Raw genomic sequence first — 24,704 nt, forward strand, 5'->3', positions numbered from 1 at the left:
CTGTACCGCCGGCACATCGCGATCATGTTTGATCGCGGTGTGCCGGGGGTTAATGTGCCGGGAGCAGTCCGTGACCGCTCCTGGCACATAGCGCCGGTTGTCAGCTGCGATAGGCAGCTGACACCAGGCCGCGATCGGCCGCGCTCCCCCCGTGAGCGCGGCTGATCGCGTATGACATACTATCCCGTCGGTGGTCATAGGTGCCCACCCCACCTCGACGGGATAGTACGTCTAATGTCAGAAAGGGGTTAAAACCGTGGTAATATTAATGGAAAAAAAGAAACAAAAGGTGCGTATATGGTGCGATATATGGTTGGATGGATGTTGTATGGGTTATGTTGGGTGAAAAGAGATGGAAGCGTGCCTGTCACCTTTAAGTGTCCTGTGTGGTATGAGATGATTGAGAGGTTTATTAGGAAGAATGATTTGTTGGCTGTGTCTATGAACGAGTTTAAAAAACCAAAAGAAGGGAAAAAAATGAGAGCTAATGAGAATGAATGTAACATCAAGCATTTGAGGTTCAATGAGGTAACGGATACATGTAAAAAGTTGGGTACATGTGAAATGTCGAATAAACAGAAGGATGTGGTATTGATGGCCCTGCATGATATACTGACTGTAAGAGAGGTGCAAAAAAGTAGGGATTTGATTAGAACGAATGTATGTCCGAGACACAAATATGGTGCGAGTGAAACTGACATGTGATGTCGGACTGTGATTATGCGTATAGTGTTTGGAAAGGTGTGGGTGGTCATTGTAAAGAACTAGCAGGAGTGAGTTACATTAACTGGAGGGTAGCAATGTTTGGAATAGGGGCATGTGGTAAAGATGAATGAAATAATTTTATGGTTGATAATGATATGTGTAATGGAAAGCTTATGGGATGTGAGAAATGTAGGATTATTCAAAAGAAAAATGATTCCTGTAAATGATTGCATAAGGATAATACTATCTAGGATATATGTGATATACAAGTGGGACAAGAGTAGAGGTGGTGAAGGATTGGACACGGAAGGCATCTGGAAGTTCTTAAAATTGCATTATCTGGTGAAGTACCAGTAGCTCCAGGACCCTAATGAGTGCATGACTGTTATTGCACGTTTGATTTCTGATTCTGTTTCTGCAAATATTCTGACATAATAGAGTAAAGAATAACCATGATGATGAGTTGTAGTTAAGCAACATAAATGATGGTTTTGGAAGACTTTCATACTGTTTATAAAACAACCTGAATGGTATTAAAGAAAAAAAAATCTGTTCTTATCAGTTTAATATCTGATACCTCCCCTATTTGGGGACCATATATTAAATGGATTTTTAGTACAGGGAGATGGAAAAAGAGCTTGCTCTGTCCCCTCCACACATTGACCCGTTATTGCAGTATCTCCGGGAAGAGTGGACTCCTTCTTTGATCCGGTTTCAAAAAACAGATTGAAATCAGCACAATTTATGTTTTATCCATTTATGTGAATTCTTTTCAGGGTCAAAGAAGCACATTTCAGATGCCAAGTGCATTTTGCTTGATTTAACTTGACCAACTTCAAAATTTTGTGTGCGCATTGTTTTCACCTATGTATGTCAAGGATTCTATTGTATTCAATGTCATCAATCAATCTATATCTCTCTTTACTGCTTGCAACAGATATGTTAAAATGCAGACATGTATTTGGCCTTTGTAGATGGCACAGTATATTTGCAACACTGTAACAAAGTTAAGGTACCGTCATACTCAGCAACTTTGCAAAGAGAACGACAACAATCCGTGACGTTGCAGCGTCCTGGATAGCGATCTCGTTGTGTTTGACACGCAGCAGCGATCTGGATCCCGCTGTGCCATCGGTGGTCGGAGCTAGAAGTCCAGAACTTTATTTTGTCGCCAGGTCGGCGCGTATCGTCATGTTTGACATCAAAAGCAACGACGCCAGCAACGAGCATAGGGCCCCTAGATGTGTGTCGGATCGGTACACTCCGGCTGTTTGACATGGAGCTAACAACCAGCGAGAACGAGAAGTGAGTCGCCGTTACATCACTGGATCGCTCCAACATCGTTCTGGAGTTGCTGTGTTTGACGTCTCTACAGCGACCTAAACAGCAACGCTCCAGCGATCTAGTTTAGGTCAGCCCGTTGTCTATATCGCTGCAGCGTCGCTGAGTGTGATGGTACCTTTAGGCCCCTTGCTATCAGTACTTATTGTTTAAATTTAATTATCCCATGAGTAGTTCTGCCATACATACCACATTTGTGACAGCATGATTCATTTTGTAAAACATTGTCTCCCTTTTGTGGACCACCGACTTTTAAATTTGGTGTATATGTATTTAAAAAAAAAAGGAAAAATTGTGTCTGTGCTAATCTTGAATATGCTGCCTATCTACACCTGTGTGAGTATTCTAATGCTTGTTAGCAACCAGATGTGCTGCCTGCATTAGATAGAATCTGTGCACAGAACCCTCACGTGTCACAATGGGCCCTTGGCCTTTGTCTGGAACCCTCACATGTCACAATGGGCCCTTTGCCATTGTCTGGAACCCTCACGTGTCACAGTGGGCTCTTGGCCTATAAAAAGCAGTGCGGTGGCAGTCATCTTCAGTCTGCTGCTGGAGCAGCAACAGGCAGAGCTAAGGGAAGACAGCTGCTCTCTTGTTGTTTTTTGAATTTCCCTCTCACCCTCCTCCTGGCACTCAGTAGTGCACATTGGAACAAAAGGGGGGAGGGTGTGTTCAAATAGGTGGAGTTATGCAAATTAAAAACAGGTGGCTCACAGCTTGAACAAACAGCAGAACTGTCATTCTGAAGGCGTCCAGTTTGCTAAAATGTGATTCTCAGTGCAATCTTTTGCTCCATCTCCCCAAAGGTTATCAGTTTTAGGCCTTGGTGTGGCACAAGTGCAAAAACAAATCTAGTTATCGCTTCTCGGCCTTTTGGCTAAGATCAGGTGCAGTGACCTTATAGTTGTTGCCTTGGTCTTGGCCTGGGGTGTCTGGGGTACCCAGCTTGTTGGCCTTGGGGAATCACTCTCTCTTATGGAGGGAGCTTCACCTCCTTGCTGCTATCAGCGAGTCGGACTAGTCCCCAGACAATGAGGAGTGATCGGGTCTTGTTTTTTGGGTGACCTGAATTAATAAGGGTGTTTCTGTTGCTGAGTGTTGCATCACTTAGTGGGCTGTGTAGGTTCTTGGGATACCCCCTTCTCAGTCTTGGGTTGAGTCTTGGTGGGAGTCGGACCCGTATTACTATTGGGGAGGGGCTTAGTCCTTGAGAGCCAAAAATGCCATTTACTTTTGGATTTGCAGTGGGGGAGACTTCACGGTGAGAATCCATTAGAATCGTGGTGGACGAATGCCAGCATCGTGAAAAGAACTTGCAGTATATCGTTAACTAGGTTCTTTTCGGGTTCTTCCTCCTGGAGAGAAACAAAATCCTGTCTGTCTCTTTACAACCAAGAGTTCCGTGGCCGATATACCATTGCGTTTACAGCTAAATCATGCTGTGAAAACATCCATGCAGCATTGATGGTTGTGGACAAGAACAATGAGATACTGAATAGGCTAAGTTTTTACTTCCTGTATGACGAGGAAGAAGTACCGTCGGTGCTCTTCATGTACAATCCATTTGTCTCTGAAGGCGATATCAAAACCTTTTTGAGGCGTTACTGCAGGTCAGTGCGCTTCTCACATGAAATCCTCAACTCCCAATGCTTTTGGAATGGGAAAAGGAAATACCTTGTGAAGTTCCATAAAGATCTTACTGGCATTTGCCATCCGCCTGCCACTTTCGCAATTGGTAATGTCAGGGGGTTCCTACGCTACCCAGGAATCCCCTTGAGCTGCCGGAATTGTCAGGATTGTGGGCATACATGAGAAAGTTGCACAAGGGCTCATGTAGTCCTTTGCAACAAGTGTGGTAAGATTGGGCATACCTCCGCCACGTGTGAGTCTGAAATTGTACGCAATCTATGTGGGAAGGCTGGTCACGCCTTCAAGAAGTGTAAGAACAAAAGCTGATGGTTCATTTAAGTCAGATCAACTGACTATCCAAAATTACTCCAAAGGGAGTATGGCTGCACCTGCCCCTGGACCTGGGTTGGAACACGCTGACTGGTCTGGACCAGTCCCTTCTGCGGTTTCACCAGAGAGCTTGCCAGTGGTTTCTCAGAGGGATGGTCGTAGGGGATCCTTAAAACTTCCTGGGAATTCCCAAAATTTGGATTTGATCAATGTAGTGGCTCTAAACAATGTAGTTCCCAGATTCAAAAGGAGAAAAGGCCTTCGTTCAGCATGAATGCACCCCCAGCATTGTGCGGAGTTGAGGAGACCTCTAGTACCCCGATGGCAAAGTAAAAACCCAGACTCGCCCTACCATCAACGGGGTCTCGGGTAAAGGCAAGCAGGGTATGGTTCCTAATTGATCAGTCAGTGTGACGGAAAGTCAGAGAGAGACCTCTAGGGCGTGAAAAAAAAGGAACTGGCTAAGACCCCATCGGATCCTGGTCCCCGTACCAGAGTCGCAGTAATTCCTTTACCAGATCGAGAGAGACCAGAGAGAATGGACAGCTCACAGCATCTGAAAAGACAACGAGATGATGTAAAGCAATCCGAGGTCCAGAGGAAACTTGTATGTCGGAGTACTGATGAGGTGCAAAGAGTGGATGTCACCTTTCTTCCTCCCTCAGATCCGAGTAATATTAAACAAATCCTAACCCCTGGAGATGTGGAGGAAGAGATGTTGCATGTTTCTTTTTTTCCTTCATCAGATTCTGATTCCCCTTAAATGTCTGTTCCCCTCAAGATTGCCTCACTAAATGTGAGGTCCCTAAAGAGCCCTATATGCAGGGCTGCTTTATTCTCTTATATAGAAACACTAGACTTTGACTTTTTCTTCTTACAAGAATGTGGTATACAGTGCAATTTAAATTACAGAGACTTAAAAGAAGATTGGCACCAGACCACACCGAAGTGTCCAGTTTCCAATGACTGTTGAACTACTGGAATTTGAATACACTGCCGTGGACACACTGTTAGGACTGGGGGAATGCACCGAATAAATATAATGATAGTAAAGGTGCGTTCGCCGCCCGGGGTCCACCGTACAGTAGAACCTGCTGCTAGGTAATGGCGGCACTACTGTATATGGCGATACTACGCCAGAATAGACACGGGTTCCGTCACCCGGACTGTACAGGAGGGAACTTTATTGCTTCACAGAGTCGCAGGTGTCATAGCTGTTTGTGTTCTGACCCAATGTCAGATATGACAGATCACCAGTGAGGCCAAATCAGGAGATTACGCCCATCATTTTACAAGCGCGCTTGGAGACAGAGGACACCTCACACATATTCTGTGAGCAAGTCACTTTTATCTGATATCAAAAAACAAGGCAAAGTTTTATACCATTTACAACAAATGCATTTCAGTGTAAGTCATGTAGCCCCCACAATCACCCAGGGTCATACTTTATTTACCATGCACCCAGAACATGTTGTTGCTGACTATTGAGAACATACATGATAAGAAGTATAGTCTCCTTGAAGAGGAGACCATCAGACTACTGCGTCAACAGATTCTAGTAATTCTAACAATTAAATGCAAAGACACTTAAAGGCAAACTATTAACCCTTCTATATCAGTTTCCCCCTTTTGTAAATGGTATAACCTTTGCTACGGGGTCAGCGCTGATGTCCACAAAGGAGCTACTGTCTCATGGGTCTAGTACCCACAAGGGGACTTCCTACCTGCTTCGCCCATCCACTCTCAGGGTGGACACTCACCTCCCCCGTCAGCAGTGGCTATACGGGGCCTATGATACGCTATGGCTGGCACAGCCTTAGATTCCTTCCTTAAACATACACTCTTCAATAGCTTAGGTAATACACATATTAGCGCTTTTACAGCTACATAAAACAATAAGGAAAACAACAAAATTTGCATACAAGTCTGTAAAATACCAAAAATAATGTTAGGGCTAGCGGAATGCACCAAATAATAGGAAAGACAGAATAAGGTGCGTTCGCAGCCCGGAGTCCACCGTGCAGAGATGGAACCTGCTGCCAAGTAATGACGGACTATATGGCGGTACAATGTGAATACACACACGGGTTAACTTCACCCTGTGTGAAGGAAGCGAACCCTGTTAAGTCACAGGGCCGTGGTACCGCTCACAAGAGCGCAAGCAAGGAGTCACCGAGCTCAGTCTCGAGACTTGGGATCCGAGTCCGTCTAGACCCCTTGCGCTCGACACCGCTAATGGGGTGTCAGAGTAACCAAAATAATAATTAAAGCTGCACGAGAGTGCGTGCGGTGCCGCACTGACAGACGCCACTAAGCACCCAGGCTTGAGTCAGGAAAGCGCTGTGAAAGCGCACGGCGCCGCACTGGCGGTCATAGCAATTAGACGCTGTATGGTGTGTTACGTGCTGATGGCTAAGTCGGGCGCTAGATAGCAATCATACACCTTCCTCGAGCAGTCATTCAATAGGGATGGGATTTCCAAGAACGACTTTCACTCACAACACACACGTTTACAAATGTACACTAGCGCATGGCCGTGCGGTCATGCGAACCTTATATAGCTGCAGCATGTACATGTCCTTCCCAGAAGGACCAATGCGAGGGTGCCACAGAAGTTGAGCACCTTCAGGACCTTCCTGGAGGACCAATGGGATTTGCTGCAGTATCTGAGCATGTGACCCTCGATCTCCAACAGGAGATCTTGCACTTGGCATGCTCAGAGGGGGAAAAGCAGGATTTAGTCCCAAAAGCGTCTGCTCGCCACTGCCCAGCACTAGCTTCAATGGCAGAAGCTGGAAAAGCAGCCGTAACCCTATGCACAGAGTGAGACTGAGCAAGACGCTGGGACCGACGTCTCCGCTGAGCAGACTCCACTGTGGCTGGAGAAGAATGGGAGACAGCAGCAGAGATGGCTCAAGACTCCCTCTGTTCAGAGGCGGGAACTCGACACCTAACATTACCGCCCCCCTCCTTGGACCTCGCTACGCCCGAAGGCAGCAATGAGCTGTGGAGCTTGAATTTGTTCAGCAGGCTCCCAGGACCTGTCCTCTGGGCCATAACCCTTCCAATCCACCAAATAGAATTTTTGCCACGTACCACCTTGCACCCCAAAATAGCATTCACCTCGTAATTGTCCGTAGATGAACCCAATGTCCCGGCAGATGACTCGGAAAACTGGGACATGTATACGGCTTTCAAGAGGGACACATGGAAGGTGTCGGTGATACCCAAGTGTTGAGGAAGGGCCAAACGGTAGACCACAGGGTTAACCTGTTCGAGGACCTTGAAGGGACCCAAGTAGCGAGGTGCAAACTTAGTGGACTCAACACGCAGCCTGATGTTACACTAAGTCGCCAGGAGCAAAGGTCGGAGCGGGTCACCGATGAGCATCGGCGGAGGACCTCATTCTCTCCTTGGAGGCCCGAATGGCATCCTGAGTGCGGTCCCAAATGTCCCGTGCCTCCACAGCCCAGTCTGCCACCCTGGAGTCGGCGGAAGACATGGGCATGGGCACAGGGACACGCGGATGCTGGCTGTAATTTAGGAGGAACAGAGTGTGACCGGTGGAATCGGCTACGGCGTTGTTAAGCGCAAACTCTGCCCACGGTAGCAAGGATGCCCAGTCATCCTGCTTGGCAGAGACAAAATGTCATAAATATGTGACCAGGGTCTGGTTGGCCCTCTCTACCAACCCATTCGTCTCGGGATGATATGCCGAAGAGAGATTCAACTCAATACTGAGTAGACGACAAAGCTCTCTCCAGAATCGAGACACAAACTGGGGACCCCGGTCACTAACAATTTTGTCGGGCATACCGTGTAGGCGAAAGATATGTTTGATGAACAACACAGCTAGAGCCCGTGCAGAAGGTAGCCGTGGAAGAGGCACCAAATGCACCATTTTGGAAAAATGGTCGGTGATCACCCAGATAATGTTGCAGTTACGAGACTTGGGTAAGCCCACCACAAAATCCATCCCGACCATCTCCCAGGGCCTGTCCGCCACCGGCATGGGGTAAAGAAACCCAGCTGGCCGTTGCCGAGGAGACTTGTTCTTGGCGCAGGAGACACATGCCTGAACATAGTCTGCGACGTCACGAGCCATATGCGGCCACCAGTACATCCTCGCCAAAAGCTCAGATGACCTCTTGGTCCCAAAGTGTCCACCCACCATGGACGAGTGAGCCCAGAGAGAACCTCCAGTCGCAAATTAGATGGAACGAAAGACTAGCAAAACCGGAGCCACTGTTCTCAGGCTCTCTGAAGGGACAAGAAGATGATTGATGATGATGATGATACTACAGAGCGAGAGAGAGCGTCGGCACGAAAGTTCTTCTGCCCGGAAAGAAAATGGAGGGTGAAATGGAACCGGGAGAAGAACAGGTACATCTGGCCTAGTGAGAATTTAACCGCTGGGCTGTCTGCAGGTACACCAAATTTTAATGATCTGTGAAGACTTGGAAGGGAAAACGAGCTCCCTCTGTTATGAACAGGTGATTCAGAACCACAATGGACCTAGCGGTTAAGAGCACACAAAGTGACCTGATAGTTACTAACATAGGACGAGCTCTGAGACGTGGGAACTCTGCTGACCGCAATCCCTAATCCTATCATACCACACTAGAGGTAGCCGTGGATTGCGCCTAACACTCCCTATGCAACTCGGCACAGCCTGAGAAACTAGCTAGCCCTGAAGATAGAAAAATAAGCCTACCTTGCCTCAGAGAAATTTCCCAAAGGAAAAGGCAGCCCCCCACATATAATGACTGAGTTAAGATGAAAATACAAACATAGAAATGAAATAGATTTTAGCAAAGTGAGGCCCGACTTACTGAATAGACCGAGGATAGGAAAGATAGCTTTGCGGTCAGCACAAAAACCTACAAACAACCACGCAGAGGGGGCAAAAACACCCTCCGCACCGACTAACGGTACGGAGGTGCTCCCTCTGCGTCTCAGAGCTTCCAGCAAGCAAGAAAAACCAATATAGCAAGCTGGACAGAAAATATAGCAAACAAAAGTGTCATGATCCCAATGGCAGGGGATCACAAAAGGACAAGCACACAAAAAACAGAACAAGCTCTAGGGTGATGGAAACTGAGCTGACCACGATCCTGAACCTAATTCACAACACTAGCAGTAGGCGGGGAACGTGCCTACGATGATTCTAGACGTCTCGCGCCAGCCGAAGGACTAGCTTCCCCTATTAGAAGAAACAAAGACCTCTCTTGCCTCCAGAGAAACACCCCACAGAAATAGCAGCCCCCCACATGTAACAGTGAAATGAGAGGAAAGCACATACGTAGTAATGAAAACAGATTCAGCAAAATGAGGCCTGCTAAAACTAGATAGCAGAGGATACAAAAGTGACCTACGCGGTCAGCGAAAAACCCTACAAAAAACATCCTGAAATTACCTGAACTCATGTGCCAACTCATGGAACATGAGGAGTAATATCAGCCCACTAGAGCAACCAGCAACAAGGACTCACATAACTGCAAGCTGGACTAAAACAAAAATAAAGCAAAACGTGGAACAGGAAAATCAAAAACTTAGCTTGTCCTGAAGATTACTGAAGCGGAAAGCAGAGGTAACAAGACACACTGATTACATTGATCGCCGGCGAGGAAATGACAAGAAAGCCAGGTTAAATAGGAAACTCCCATATCCTGATAGACTAGGTGGACACCAGAGACCGCAGAGAACACAAGTCACCCAGTACCATCTGTAACCACCAGAGGGAGCCCAAAAACAGAATCCACAACACAAAAGTAACACAAGCAAAACTTAGCTTATGCAGGGTAGACAGGCCACAAGAACGATCCTGGAGAAAGTAAGACCAATACTGGAACATTGACTGGAGGCCAGGAACAAAGAACTAGGTGGAGTTAAATAGAGCAGCACCTAACGACTTAACCTCGTCACCTGAGGAAGAAAACCCAGAAGCCACAGCCCCACTCACATCCACCAGAGGAAGCTCACAGACAGAACCAGCCGAAGTACCGCTCACATCCACAGGAGGGAGCTTGACCACAGAATTCACAACATCCCTCCAAGAGATGTCTCCACTCCGAGAAAGCCAACTTCATGGCTAGCAACTCCCTGTCCCCGATGGAATAATTCCTCTCTGCTGGTGAGAAGGTCTTAGAAAAGAAGAAGCAAGGATGCTTCCAACCTTGAGCATCCTTTTGGAAAAGGACTGCTCCAGCACCAACAGATGAGGCATCCACCTCCATGATAAATGGCTTATCTACATCGGGGCGAAGTAGGATGGGAGCGCTAACGAAGTGTGACTTTATGGAGTTAAAGGCCTTGGAGACCTCCTCAGACCACAATTTGGGATTTGCCCCCTTCTTGGTGAGGGCAACCAAGGGAGCTACCAAAGTTGAGAAGTGCGGAATGAACTGGCAATAATAATTAATGAACCCCATAAAGCGCTGCACCGCTTTAAGAGAATGGGGTTCCTGCCAGTCCATCACAGCCTGTAGTTTGGCAAGATCCATAGCTAAACCCTGGGCGGAGATATAGCCAAGGAAAGGTAAGGACTCCTGCTCAAACATACACTTCTCCAACTTGGCATAGAGAGAGTTTGCCCGTAGAAGGTCGAAGACGTCTCCACTGAGCAAACTCCACTGCGGCTGGAGAAGAATGGGAAACCGCAGCATAGATGGCTCGAGACTCCCCCCATGCAGAGGTGGGAACTCGAAACCTAACAAATAATCCATCCCGCTAAGCCAATTGGCTGGATTTAAAAAGGAGTCTATATATTGTATTAGTCTTATTGAGAACCTTAAGGAACCTAGAAAATCTGAATCCAAGTCTCATTGTGCATGCAGTGTGGTGTTAATACCTTCCTTGGCTCCTGGGGTAAGGCTACATACAGCATAGTCCTTGCAGATACTGGGCTGTGTGTACAGATCCAACAGTCCAACAGTTTTTGTCCTTCCACGTCTTTTATAAGAAAAGCAAGATGTTGAATAAGTTGTCCTTGTCAATATTTAAAAGTGTATCCAGTGTCTCTGTAAGGTGCAAAAATCCTACCACTGCCAGCAAGATTATTAGGAGAACAGTCATTCTGCTGGTGAAAAGATCTTTTTGCAGTGACTGGCATGGATTCAGGTGAGCTTTCCCTCAAGTTTCCCTGAGGTGAATGTGGTCAGCTGGGCTTTAAAACGGGCGGTCAAACCGTGGATCTAGGCTCCTTCTCACGTGTCTGTGTATGACCACCCAATCACCTGGATTCAGCAGATATACGTCTGCACTGGCATTAGGATCTGGAATGGATAGAAACACGTTTATGCACCACATTAAGTCTTCTCTGCAAGGCCTGGACATGGGCTGTCATAGCACCATGTTGCATTTGTAGCACCTGTGGGAAGTAAAAACCAGCCTTTGTCAAACTACCAAATAGGACTTCTTAAAGGAGGCAAGCCTGTCTTTCTATTTGGATTGTCTGACTTACAAGAGTGCAAGAGACAAGCACTCTACCCAGTTCTTTCCCGTCTCTGCCATGGCCTTTGAATTTTCAGTTTAAGTGTCCCGTTTAGTCTCTCCACTTTCCCACTACTTTGTGGTCTATATGGTGCATGATATGCTTGCTGTACTCCCAGGGCCTGCGTGACTTCCCTCATTATTTCTCCCAAGAAGGGTGTACCCCTTTCGCTTTCTATGGTTTCTGGGACACCATACCTGCAGATCAGTTCTTTCATCGGTTTGTCTGCAGTCGCTTTAGCATTTGTACATTTTACCGGATAGGCTTCCAGCCAACCAGAGAAGAGATCTACACATACTTGGACATTTTTCACACACTCCTACCTTGGGTAGCTGTATGTAGCCAATCTGCAGTCTTTGAAACGGGTAGAGAGGCCTGGGTGTCGCTTTCTTAGGGATTTTACTGTTTTACCTGGGTTGTGCTGTGCACAGATGAGGTATGACTGTACGAGCTTTGCGGCTGCGTAACTGAAACCAGGAGCGATCCAGAAGGCATCTACCATGGACACATGTGACATTCTGAGGTGTGAGTAGGGCCATGTGTTGCTTGCGCCATAATTAGAAACAGGGACCTTGGTATATACGATTTATCCTTATTCTCCCATACTCCTTCTGAGTTCAGCTAAGCTCCCATTCTTCCACAGAGTTCCTTCTCTGTTTGGGCAGCTGGGTGGATTTCAGGACATCTAGGCTCAGTGTGGCTGGAATAAGCTGACTCCCCGCCACCGTCCATTGCTTCCTAGGCCACCTTGCTGCTACTTTAGCAGCCTCATCCGCCCTTCTGTTGCTCTCTACCTCCACAGAGTCACCGTTCGTGTGTGCTTTTACCTTGACGATGCCAATCTGGACTGGTAACATCATTGCCTCCACTAATTGTTTCACCAGCTCTGCATTTTTTAATGGGCTTACCGGCTGATGTAAGAAATGTTCTGCTTCTCCAGATAGGGCAATAATCATGGGATGTTCGCCATGCACAATTCGAATCTGTGTAACTGTTAGCGACTTTACCTGCAGCGGCTCTACATGCCTCAGTGAGTGCCTTCAACTCTGCCTCCTGCACCGACATGTGAGGAGGGAGCGGTTCAGCTCGGATTACCTCATGTGAGGATACTACTGAATGTCCAGTGTAGAACCGCCCATCCTGGTGGTATCTGGAGCCATCTACAAAAGTAAAAACCTCAGAACATGTATTAGGAACAGGTTTTTTTCCATGAACATATGTAAAACTCACTGCCTCCTGAGTCATCAGTTCCTATGCAGTCATGTTCATGCGTCATGTCAACGTACAAATTTTTTTTTCTCACCTGCCAATGCTGTCACTAATTCCCCCTTTTCTGAATCCACAGGCAGATGACTGGCTGAATTCAGAACATTATATCTTTTGAGGGTGACATATTCAGAAATTAGTATTTGAGCACATTCAAGTCTGATCTGTCTAGCCATAGACAGGTGTTTTGGTTGAACTTGTACGAATATGGCATGACATAGGGTATACGTGAGTTCCGTGACCTGGAAAAAATTACCCCAACCCCCTTAAACAGATCTCTTAACAATCTAAAGAATAAACTTCTAACGTACTCAAAACAGCAGACGGAGACATATGTTGGATTTAATTGGCCACAGCAGCCATTTTATTAAATAAAAGATAACAGAACTTTTATGACAACCCAGAATAGGAGGGGCGGTCCTCGAAGCCCCAAAGTTATAAAAAACTCAGTATCCCAAAAACTCCACAATGTTCAGCCCAGGATGAGTCTTACCCCCAGCCGTAAAGCACCAGCTCAGGGATAGATGACAACCAATCCTGGTCCACCGAACCCACCCCCATGCCAGGGGTCCATAAATCCACCTCACGCGGAATAACCGTACCGCGCCTTGTTAAATTCTCTCATGGGGTGTCCAGGACCTCTCAAGATCCCCACCCCATTGAACCACGATTTACCATTTCCACCGACTTCGAGGACCTCCACCCCCGCCAACTGCCGTGACAATACCCTGACAGCATTCACATAACAAAATAAATACATTTAGACGCCTCTTAAAACAATACTCCAAAAGCCCACATATGCCGACTTCACCCCCCCCATTACCCTAACCAAAAAAGGGAGGGTGGGCGGGAGATTCCTCACTTGTCACGCAGGCACCTAAAATGGATGCCTGCGTGAGGAGCGTACCCCTTTTTATGTGCCCCCTCCCCACAGTCCCCTAGTTCCACCCCTTATTTTCAAAAAATGCCCCTAAAGCCACCCCTCAAGTTCCCAGTTAACCCCTTACCACCGTATCCCTTCTAACTGCTCCAGCTCCCCAGGTCCCACGTAACCCCGTCATGGCGGCCTCCCTTTACGTGCCGTGGGCCCCCAGTACGGCCTTTCTTGACATAGGGTATACGTGAGTTCCGTGACCTGGAAAAAATTACCCCAACCCCCTTAAACAGATCTCTTAACAATCTAAAGAATAAACTTCTAACGTACTCAAAACAGCAGACGGAGACATATGTTGGATTTAATTGGCCACAGCAGCCATTTTATTAAATAAAAGATAACAGAACTTTTATGACAACCCAGAATAGGAGGGGCGGTCCTCGAAGCCCCAAAGTTATAAAAAACTCAGTATCCCAAAAACTCCACAATGTTCAGCCCAGGATGAGTCTTACCCCCAGCCGTAAAGCACCAGCTCAGGGATAGATAACAACCAATCCTGGTCCACCGAACCCACCCCCATGCCAGGGGTCCATACATCCACCTCACGCGGAATAACCGTACCGCGCCTTGTTAAATTCTCTCATGGGGTGTCCAGGACCTCTCAAGATCCCCACCCCATTGAACCACGATTTACCATTTCCACCGACTTCGAGGACCTCCACCCCCGCCACGAACACGAATGGCCTGACACCTTAGCCATTCATGTCCCTCCACACCTTCAAGCTTAATTCAATGCCACTACGGATAGCCAAACACCACATATCATTACCCACCGCGTTCAGGTGCACGCCATCAGCTCTCCAGTAAGCTCCTTGACCCGATTCCAAGTCCACATGTCTCACGGCCAACGCGCCATTCCTCACCATAAACCGAGATATGGCCCTGTTTATTTTAATCCGGGCCCTGTTCACCCCCTCGTGTGATCTAGCACCTCTCCATCTTTTACGGGGAATGATGTCGGACCACACCAACAACACTTTTGGAAACATGACCCAGAACCTCAGGATATCGAATTTGATATCCTTAATCAGCTCCCTACAAGACAGTTTAGCCAAATCATTCCCCCCTAAATGTATCACCACGATCTCCGGCACTCTATCCAGTCTAACAAAACGATGAAATTCAGGTAACCATTCCTTCCACACCATCCCCCTTTTACCGATCCATCGTAAAGTCACTGTCTCTCGAGAAAGACCCAACTGACGACCGTCCGGACGAACCGCAGCACGCAACGCAGCCCATACAACATACGAATGCCCCATGATCCAGACGAGCATCGGATCAGGCCCTGCAACACAGAAAGAAAGGCAACAAACAATTAACTTAACACAGCTTCTAACTCACAATAGGTTTGGGCGAACATACGACTGGAATCTTGAAGATTCCCACCTCCCAATTCTCCGAAACACATCCTCACCAAGGCCCCACCTAGCGGCCTCAGTCGCTGCCCCGATCCTGAAGGAGTGACCACTATATTGTGTTGCAGGTAAGCCCGCTGCCGCCAAACATTTCCTAAAAACAGAAATAAACTGAAAACGGGACAAGAAAGACCCATTTTCGTGCACCAAGAATGGCTCGTCTAACACCCCGCCCTTTGCCATGTACTTCTTCACGGATGCCACCGGGCACACCGGGGATCCTTCAACATTGAACAACACCACTTTGCACACTTTCCCATACACGTCCGTTTTGGAAGCCTTAATAAACACTACCACCTTATTCCCTTCGACATCCACGTTTTCTCTTAACAAAATACCTTTTTTACTAACGGACGGGCTAACCAACTCACCTAACCGAAATGCCCCAAAGAAGGCCAAAGAAAAGGCTGCACGGAACAGAACCACTTCCCATTCGGAAAAACACACCTCTTGCAACTTCCGCTCAATGGCTGAGAGCACCTCATAAGATACGGGTCGGCGACCGTCCGAAGCCTTCCAGCCTTTCTTCCAACCCCGAACAACTTGCCGAACCAAGAAGGATTTTGTTATATCCTTACCCCCCCTCCATTTAAGGTTGAAGGCTAGCCCCGCCAGAAACTTATTCAAACGTGTCACAGACCAACCTGCCTCCCAATGATGACCTAAGAACAACAACAAACCATACTCCTCCTCCATATCCTGGTCCATACTTGACATCCAGGATTCCCACAAGCTCCAAGCCTGATTATAATGAGACCAAGATGAATCCGCGAGCGATTTGGTAAATAACTCTGTTACGGCCCTCGCGGCAGGTTCCACAACTCCACTGGACAATCCCGGCCCGCGCTCTCCGCCTGTGGTGCCAAATCCCGGAAAAGCTGCCACTGAAATTGAGAAAGAGCAACAACTATTGGATCAGGCGCTGACAAGCTAACTTCAGATACAATCCATAAGTTAAACTTAAGACCCAGGAAAACCAAGTGCTGCAAGACCTTCACTACTGCAGGCGTAGCCGCTGACAACGAGTTTACCGCCGTCACCGTTCCAACATGCTCACAATGAAAAGAAATCTTCAAATTCCTCAATTTGTCACCCCACAGGGCCAACGCAACTACCCTGGGGAACAAATGCAACAGTAGCCGGTTGTTTGTTAACCCCTCCTCCTTCCATTCTTCCGGCCAAGCTGCTGCTGACCAGCTACCATGAAAGAAAAGACCAAAGCCACTCATTTCAACGACATGCACCAAAATGCCCAAGGAGGTAGCATCTGCCACCGGCTGAATCCACAGAGATCTGCCATTGTACTCGTCCAGAAAATCCGCCCACATCTTCAAATCGTCCCGAAACTCTTTCTTTATCCTGATGAAATGCAAAGGGGACTTTACCCCTACTGTTGCCAAGGATAGGCGGCGGCAGAACGCTCGACCCATCGGCATGATCCTACATGCAAAGTTCAGTTTCCCTAACAACGATTGCAAACTGCGCAAATTTATCTTCTTCAAACCAATCGTATTAACCACATCTTGGCGCAACGCGGTAACCTTGTCTGCAGGTAGCCTACATTCCATTGCTACCGTGTCGATTTCAATGCCTAGGAAGCTCAACACTGTCACCGGACCAACTGTTTTATCCTCCGCCAAAGGCACCCCGAAGTTTTTTGTCACACTCTCCATTGTATGCAACAAAATCGAACAATCTGCTGATTCCGCTGGCCCTATAAACAGAAAGTCATCCAGATAGTGCGAACATGAGCGTATCCCAGACACATCTTTCACCACCCATTCTAGGAACGTGCTGAAGGCCTCAAAGTAAGCACATGAAATCGAGCAACCCATGGGAAGACAACGATCAACAAAGAAGCCGCCATCCCAAAAACAACCCAATAAATGCAAACTGTCAGGATGAACTGGCAACAAACGAAAGGCCGCTTTGATGTCGGTCTTAGCCAGGTTAGCCCCCTTTCCACATGCTCTAACCCACTCCATCGCTGAATCGAATGATAAGTACGACACCGAACTCAACTCGGGATCAATACCATCATTAACCGAAGATCCCTTCGGAAATGACAGGTGATGGATTAACCTAAATTTATTAGGTTCTTTCTTAGGGACCACGCCAAGAGGTGACACCCTCAGATTTGCAATCGGAGGGGCGACAAACGGGCCTGCCATTCTTCCCAGAGCAACTTCCTTATTCAACTTCTCCGACACGACCTCCGGGAATTGTAACGCCGATTTCAAATTTTTTCTTTTTAAACTAACATCCTGCTCAACATGAGGGATTTTGAAACCCTCCTTAAAACCGTCGCGCAATAAAACTGCAGCTGACCTATCAGGGTATCTACTTAGAAAGGCCTCCATCACGACCCACTGCACCGGAGTCACCCCTTTTGTCAGCTGAATCTCCAACTTTTTGCCTGTTACCCCTGAAACATTTTGAAGCGCTATGCACCCCCCCGCAGGTTGAACACTCGTGCCTATATTTACACTTGCTCCCGAATCTGCATATGCCATCATTGAAGGCGAAACACAGTCCCTTCTGCAAAGCCGCCGAGTGTCCTGACTGCCCTGAACTCCCGGCGCCCCCGTGAAAAGGCTGGCTAGTCTGACCTAAACGGGACGGGACCATAACTCTCATCCACAACGCTATGTCCTTGTGATCCCACCTGATACTTGGCCTAAAAGCCTTACGCTGACGAAACTGTTCGTCATAGCGTAACCAACCCTGTCCCCCATAGGTCCTGTAAGCCTCCCCTATGGCATCTAAGTAACAAAATAATGCCGAGCAATTTTCCGGGGCCTTCTCCCCGATTACGCTAGCCATAATAGCGAAAGCTTGCAGCCAATTTGAAAATGATCTGGGAATCAGCCTATATCTCCGTTTCTCCTCATCTTCTTTTTTAGAGTCCTCCCTTCTAGGTCTATCCAAATTAAATCTCTCTAGGGGTAAAAGAGAAAATATTTCTATGTACTCCCCTTTCCAGATTTTTTCCCTAACCTCTTGTTTTAAATGTGCCCCTAACGGGCCCTCGAAGCAGACATAGACCTCCCCCCTAGCCGCATCATCTAGTTGCGGTACATCCTCCTTTTCCTTATCCTGCAAAGCTCCCTCACCTGGTGCATCAATTCCTGACCCAGACCCTGGTGCTGTTCCGTCCTTCTCCCTTGATGAGCTCCCCGTGTCTGCCGCAGGACCCGCACTGCTGGATGTACCCGTAACTTCAGACAACTGTCTAGACCCCTCAAACGACCCCGTATTTCCCAACCAAGCAGCTGACGGCAAAGACCCCCTGCTAAGACCGGACCCCCACAAGCCCGCTAGCTCCCCTAAACCTCTAAGGATTAAACCCATACCCCCGCTAGCAACTCCCGAAGTAATGTCACTATTCCTAGCTTCAGGGGAAACTATGCCTGGCAAATTAAAGATAGGGAAAATGTTCTCACCTAGCTGCCTGGGTGCTGTGAGCCCAGCAGCCGAAGATCCAGCTCCCAGCCGAAGGTGTCCTGCATCCCGACCGGCTTGATCCGCGATGTTGCCCGCCGAACTCCTGACGGCCGTATCCGTGTCCTGGCGACTCGGTGATGCCGTCGACTGCCCTGGTGCTGCGGAAAGGGAAAAGGCCGAGCCAGCATCCTGCCGCCCGATGGAAGATGTGCGGCTCCTTGCCACGGATACGTCCCCGGCACTGCGTACCGAAGCGACGGAATGTCGCCTGCCGGAATCCGGAAAATTTCCGCCACCACCAGCAGAGGACGCAGATCCAGGAAAGTTCCGGCCATCACCAGCAGAGGGCGCAGATCCAGGAAAATCCCGGCCATCACCAGCAGAGGGCGCAGCTGCAGGAAAATCCCGGCCAACACCAGCAGAGGGCGCAGAACTTGCAATATCCAGGCCACCACCAGCAGAGGGCGCTGCTGAGTTGAAGACTCCAGAGCTGTGCACTGCAGAAGGCCGCACGCTGATGCCAGGGCCAGCCGACTGCCGCCCGCATAATCCTCGGCGCTGAGGGGCCACCGCACCTGACCCCCGTCTCCTCGGCTGTCGCTGCCTCCCACGCTGAGCGGCGCCAGCGGGCATGCTGGCGGCCGCCGTACCGGCTCCTGCTCCTGCCGCCCCACGTCGCCCGGACACTGAAGGAGGGGAGGAAGGATCCACCCCCCGTTGTAGGCCCCGCCGCACTGGAGGATTCCTCCCGGCGCCGCGCTGTGAGGTGGAGGGAACAGCGCTGCTTACCGGAGGGTCCGCAGAGGGGCTCCTATTTCGGCGCCGGGCCCTGGGGATGATGTCCGGGCTTAGGCGCGCCGGAGGCCTAGTCCTCCGCGGCCGGCGCCCGTCCTGCGGTGCCTGCGATGGTGCTCCCGATGTCCCCTGGAGAAGGCTGTTAACGGATGCATTCAGCCAATCTGTCCCCTGGGAGCTGGCTGCCGTCCGGAGACGCTGGAGGATCGCTTCAACGTCCATTCTGGTAAGTGTGACAGAGATTCCTCACTTGTCACGCAGGCACCTAAAATGGATGCCTGCGTGAGGAGCGTGCCCCTTTTTATGTGCCCCCTCCCCACAGTCCCCTAGTTCCACCCCTTATTTTCAAAAAATGCCCCTAAAGCCACCCCTCAAGTTCCCAGTTAACCCCTTACCACCGTATCCCTTCTAACTGCTCCAGCTCCCCAGGTCCCACGTAACCCCGTCATGGCGGCCTCCCTTTACGTGCCGTGGGCCCCCAGTACGGCCTTTCTTTAATGACATGTGGGGAACAAATTGTCAAAAGAAAAAGTCAGTGTAAGCTCACATGCCTTTCAGTAATACAGCAGCTCTTACAGCATGGACACACGTAGGAGACCCTCTAATCATTTGTGCTGAGTAGTAAGCTATCGGTCTCTGTTTTCCTCCATGCTGTTGTGTAAGCAATGCCGGTTTTTTTGTTTTAATCAGGCGTCTTGTACCTTTAGCAATATAGTGGCCTAAAAATGTCACCTTTTGTTTGTAATACTGTAGTTTGTCACGTGAGACTTTGCAACCCTTTTCTGCTAAAAAGCCACAGCAAGGACATCTGGTATGGACAGCAGAGCAGGAGTTCATCCACATACTATAATAGTACAATCTGTGGATGAAGTGAAGAATGCATTTGCCAAATCAGTGATTGTGAAACATTTTCATGTAGCTGGATCTGTGACCATACGGTGTGTGTATTAGAGACAGTTGAGGTCACACTCACTGTAACATCATTAATAGCCCATAAGTCATGAACTATTCTGTAAATATCAGGGGAACCCTTGGGTCCTTTTTCTTGTTAATGGGATACAAAGGGGTGTTGCACGGGAAAGATCTCTGCACTAGAACCCCTGCCATAACATACTCTTTAATATCCCTGCTCAGGGCCATTGATTTGACTAGGTTCAAAGGGGTATTGCCTTAAACAAAGAGGAGTGGTTCCTTCTCTTAATTTATCATGACAGGGGGAATGGGCAGCCGACCCACATCAGATTTTCCCCTTGCCCAAACGGTGTCTGGTACCTGACTCTTTTCCCTATCCTCAGACATTCTGGTGTCAGGTGTTACTTTCACTACTCTTGCCATATACACCATTTCTGCAATATTACACAAGTGTTTATACAAGTCACACATTAATGTCCAAATATTATTTATACCCGTATTTGATTGGGTAGAGTACCCCTTAAAGAACTAAATTTGATTCACAAAACATGTTACCAAAACAAAATTATATGTTACGGCTAGCGGAACGCACCGAGTAAAAATAGATGTTTATTATAAATGGTGCGTTCGCAGCCCGGGGTCCACCGTGCAGGAGAAACCTGCTGCTAGTGAATGGTGGCACTGTTTGGCGGTATAGACTAGCTCTGTTACCTCACAGAGCAGCCGTGAGAGGAAAGCACTGCGCCCCGTTAGCCTCACAGGAGCAGAAGCTTGCTGCCGAACTGATAGCAGTCAGTGGTTATGCACACACACACACACACAATCTCCTCACCGGAGAAGCCGGTATTCTAGGGGCTTATTTCAGCCGGGTCCCTGAACACATTCATGCATAACCATACTGGCGCAAAGCACATATTTGAATTGATACTAGCGCATGGCCGTGCGGCCATGCGAGCCTTATATAGCTGCAGCAAGAACAAGACCTTCCTAGAAGGACCAATGAGAGACTGCCACAAAGCCAGAGTACCTACAGGACCTTTCTGAAAGGACCAATGGACTTAGCTATATAAATAAACCTACAGAGAGGGCAAACAATATAAATGCTCCACCATCATACGTTAAGAATAACCAAAGAAACAATGGACACGAGCTCAAAATAACAATTTTAACAGCTTTATTAAAGACAAAAAATTAACAACAATATATACGTTAAAAACCATGTATATAAGATGCAAGAGCTAAAAGCAGAGGCGAGCCTAGTGCCACGCACAAATACATAGATATAATACCGGGCAAATCAGATAGTAGCTATACAATCATAGGGCCATATATGGGATGAATATGTATAAGAGATAGTAAAATCAGTATGATTCCAATATTCGCTATAGTTCCCAATGTCAGAAGCAGTGGCGGCTACATAAAAGATAAAGCTCCAGAATACTAAGCAGACGGTAGGGAGATGACATCAGTGTATAGCCAAATGTATGGGTGCCCCGAGGAAGCAACTTTTGCGAAACGCGCTTCGGGGCCTCCTCTTCCACGCATGATAGCAGCAGGTCGGTATGGTATCTATCTCTTTTCGGCTCAGTCCTTCCCCTTTCTTTTGCTTGGGACTTCCCGGGATCATATGCACTACATGGCTTGGTGAGCCATTAGGTGGTATCATACTGTTATGCCAAACTTAGCTTATTTAATAGTTGTTATATGCCAGGTGGGGTTTATTTGTGTGCACTATGCTCTAATATGACACCCATACATTTGGCTATACACTGATGTCATCTCCCTACCGTCTGCTTAGTATTCTGGAGATTTATCTTTTATGTAGCCGCCACTGCTTCTGAGATTGGGAACTATAGCGAATATTGGGATCATACTGATTTTACTATCTCTTATACATATTCATCCCATATATGGCCCTATGATTGTATAGCTACTATCTGATTTGCCCGGTATTATAGCTATGTATTTGTGCGTGGCACTAGGCTCGCCTCTGCTTTTAGCTCTTGCATCTTATATACATGGTTTTTAACGTATATATTGTTGTTAATTTTTTGTCTTTAATAAAGCTGTTAAAATTGTTATTTTGAGCTCGTGTCCATTGTTTCTTTGGTTATTATTTTCAATGGACTTAGCTGCAGTATCTGACCATGTGACCCTCGATCTCCACTGAGAGATCTCACTCTGGGCATGCTCAGAACGAGAAAAGCAGGACTTAGTCCCAGAAGCGTCTGCTTGCCGCTGCCCAGCACTGGCTTCAATGGCAGAAGCAGGAAAAGCAGCAGTAACTCTTTGTACAGAGTGGGACTGAGCAAGACACTGGGACTGACGTCTCCGCTGAGCAGGCTCCACTGTGGCAGGAGAAGAATGGGAGACCGCAGTGGAGATGGCCAGAGATTCCCCCTGTGCAGAGCTGGGAACTCAACCCCTACCATTACCCCTCCTCCTAGGACCCCCCCTCCTTGGGCCTCGCTATGCTCGAAGGCGGCAATGAGCTGCGGAGCACGAATGTGCTCAACAGGCTCCCAGAACCTATCCTCAGGACCGTAACCCTTCCAGTCCACCAAATAAAATTTTTTGCCACGTACCACCTTGCACCCCAAAATAGCGTTCACCTTGAAATCGTCCGTAGATGAACCCGATGTCCCGGCAGATGACTCAGAAAACCGGGACATGTATACGGGCTTAAGGAGGGACACATGAAAGGTGTTGGTGATACCAAGGCGTGGAGGAAGGGCCAGACGGTAGACCACAGGATTAACCTGTTCGCTACTTGGGTCCCTTCAAGGTCCTCGAAGTGCAAACTTAGTGGACTCTACACGTAGCCTGATGTTACGGGCAGAGGGCCACACTAAATCGCCAGGAGAAAAGGTCGGGGCAGGGCGCTGATGTGCATCGGCGGAGGACCTCATTCTCTCCTTAGAGGCCCGGATGGCATCCTGAGTGTGATTCCAAATGTCTCGTGCCTCCACTGCCCAGTCTGCCACCCTGGAGTCAGCAGAGGACACAGGCATAGGCACAGGAGCCCGCGGATGCTGGCCGTAATTAAGGAGGAAAGGAGTCTGACCGGTGGAGTCGGCTACAGCGTTGTTAAGGGCAAACTCTGCCCACGGTAACAAGGATGCCCAGTCATCCTACCTGGCAGAAACAAAATGTTGTGAATATGTGACCAGAGTCTGATTGGCCCTCTCCACCAACGCATTCGTCTCGGGATGATATGCGGAAGAGAGATTTAACTCATTGCTGAGAAGACGACAAAGCTCTCTACAGAACCGAGACGCAAACTGGGGACCCCGGTCACTGACAATTTTGTACGGCATGCCGTGTAGGCGGAAGATGTGTTTTATGAACAACGCTGCCAAGGCCCGTGCAGAAGGTAACCGTGGAAGCGGCACCAAATGCACCATTTTCGAGAAATGATCGGTAATAACCCAAATGATGGTACAGCCACAAGACTTGGGCAAACCCACTACAAAGTCCATCCCAACCATCTCCCAGGGCCTGTCTGCCACCGGCAAGGGATAGAGCAAGCCAGCTGGCCGTTGTCGAGGAGAATTATTTTTGGCGCAGGAGACACACGCCAGAACATAATCTCTGACATCTCGGAGCATATGCGGCCACCAGTACGTCCTCGCCAGCAGCTCAGATGTCCTCTTTGTCCCAAAATGTCCACCCACCCTGGACGACTGAGCCCAAGAGAGAACTTCCAGTCGCAAATTTATGGGCACAAAAGTCTTGCCTGGAGGCTCAGACTCTAGTGACACTGGAGCCACAGTTCTCAGGCTCTCAGAAGGGACAATAGGCCGCGGCTCTCCTTCCTCCTCCTCCGATGACACCAGAGCGAGAGAGGGCGTCAGAACGAATGTTCTTCTCCCCAGCGAGATAATGGAGGGTGAAGTGGAACCGAGAGAAGAACAAGGACCATCTGGCCTGGCGAGAATTTAGCCTCTGGGCTGTTTGCAAATATAGCAAATTTTTGTGGTCTGTGAAGACTTGAAAGGTCCAAAAGATGTCTCCACTCCGAAAAGGCCAACTTCATGGCTAGCAACTCCCTGTCCCCGATGGAATAATTCCTCTCCGCTGGTGTGAAGGACTTGGAGAAGAAGAAGCACGGATGCTTCCGACCTTGAGCATCCTTTTGGAAGATGACTGCTCCTGCATTAACGGAAGAGGCATCCACCTCCATTATAAACGGCTTATCCACATCGGGACGATGTAGAATGGGAGCGCTAGCAAAATGAGACTTAATAGAAGAAAAGGCCCTGGAGACCTCTTCAGACCACAATTTGGGATTTGCTCCCTTCTTGGTGAGGGCTACCAAGGGAGCTACCAAAGTTGAGAAGTGGGGAATGAACTGGCAGTAATAATTAATGAACCCCATAAAGCGCTGCACAGTTTTAAGAGAATGGGGTTCTTGCCAGTCCATCACAGCCTGTAG

The 24,704-nt window shown here is 48.3% G+C and overlaps 1 non-coding gene across 1 annotated transcript; it reads left to right on the top strand.

The window, feature by feature from the left end:
* Positions 1–1,209: 1,209 nt before the first annotated feature.
* On the top strand, positions 1,210–1,406 carry LOC138668177 (U2 spliceosomal RNA). The gene has a single exon (XR_011319112.1). It is a non-coding gene; the product is annotated as a U2 spliceosomal RNA (small nuclear RNA).
* The last annotated feature ends 23,298 nt before the right edge of the window (positions 1,407–24,704 follow it).

Source organism: Ranitomeya imitator, chromosome 2, assembly GCF_032444005.1.
Source record: "Ranitomeya imitator isolate aRanImi1 chromosome 2, aRanImi1.pri, whole genome shotgun sequence".
Classification (NCBI taxonomy): domain Eukaryota; kingdom Metazoa; phylum Chordata; class Amphibia; order Anura; family Dendrobatidae; genus Ranitomeya; species Ranitomeya imitator.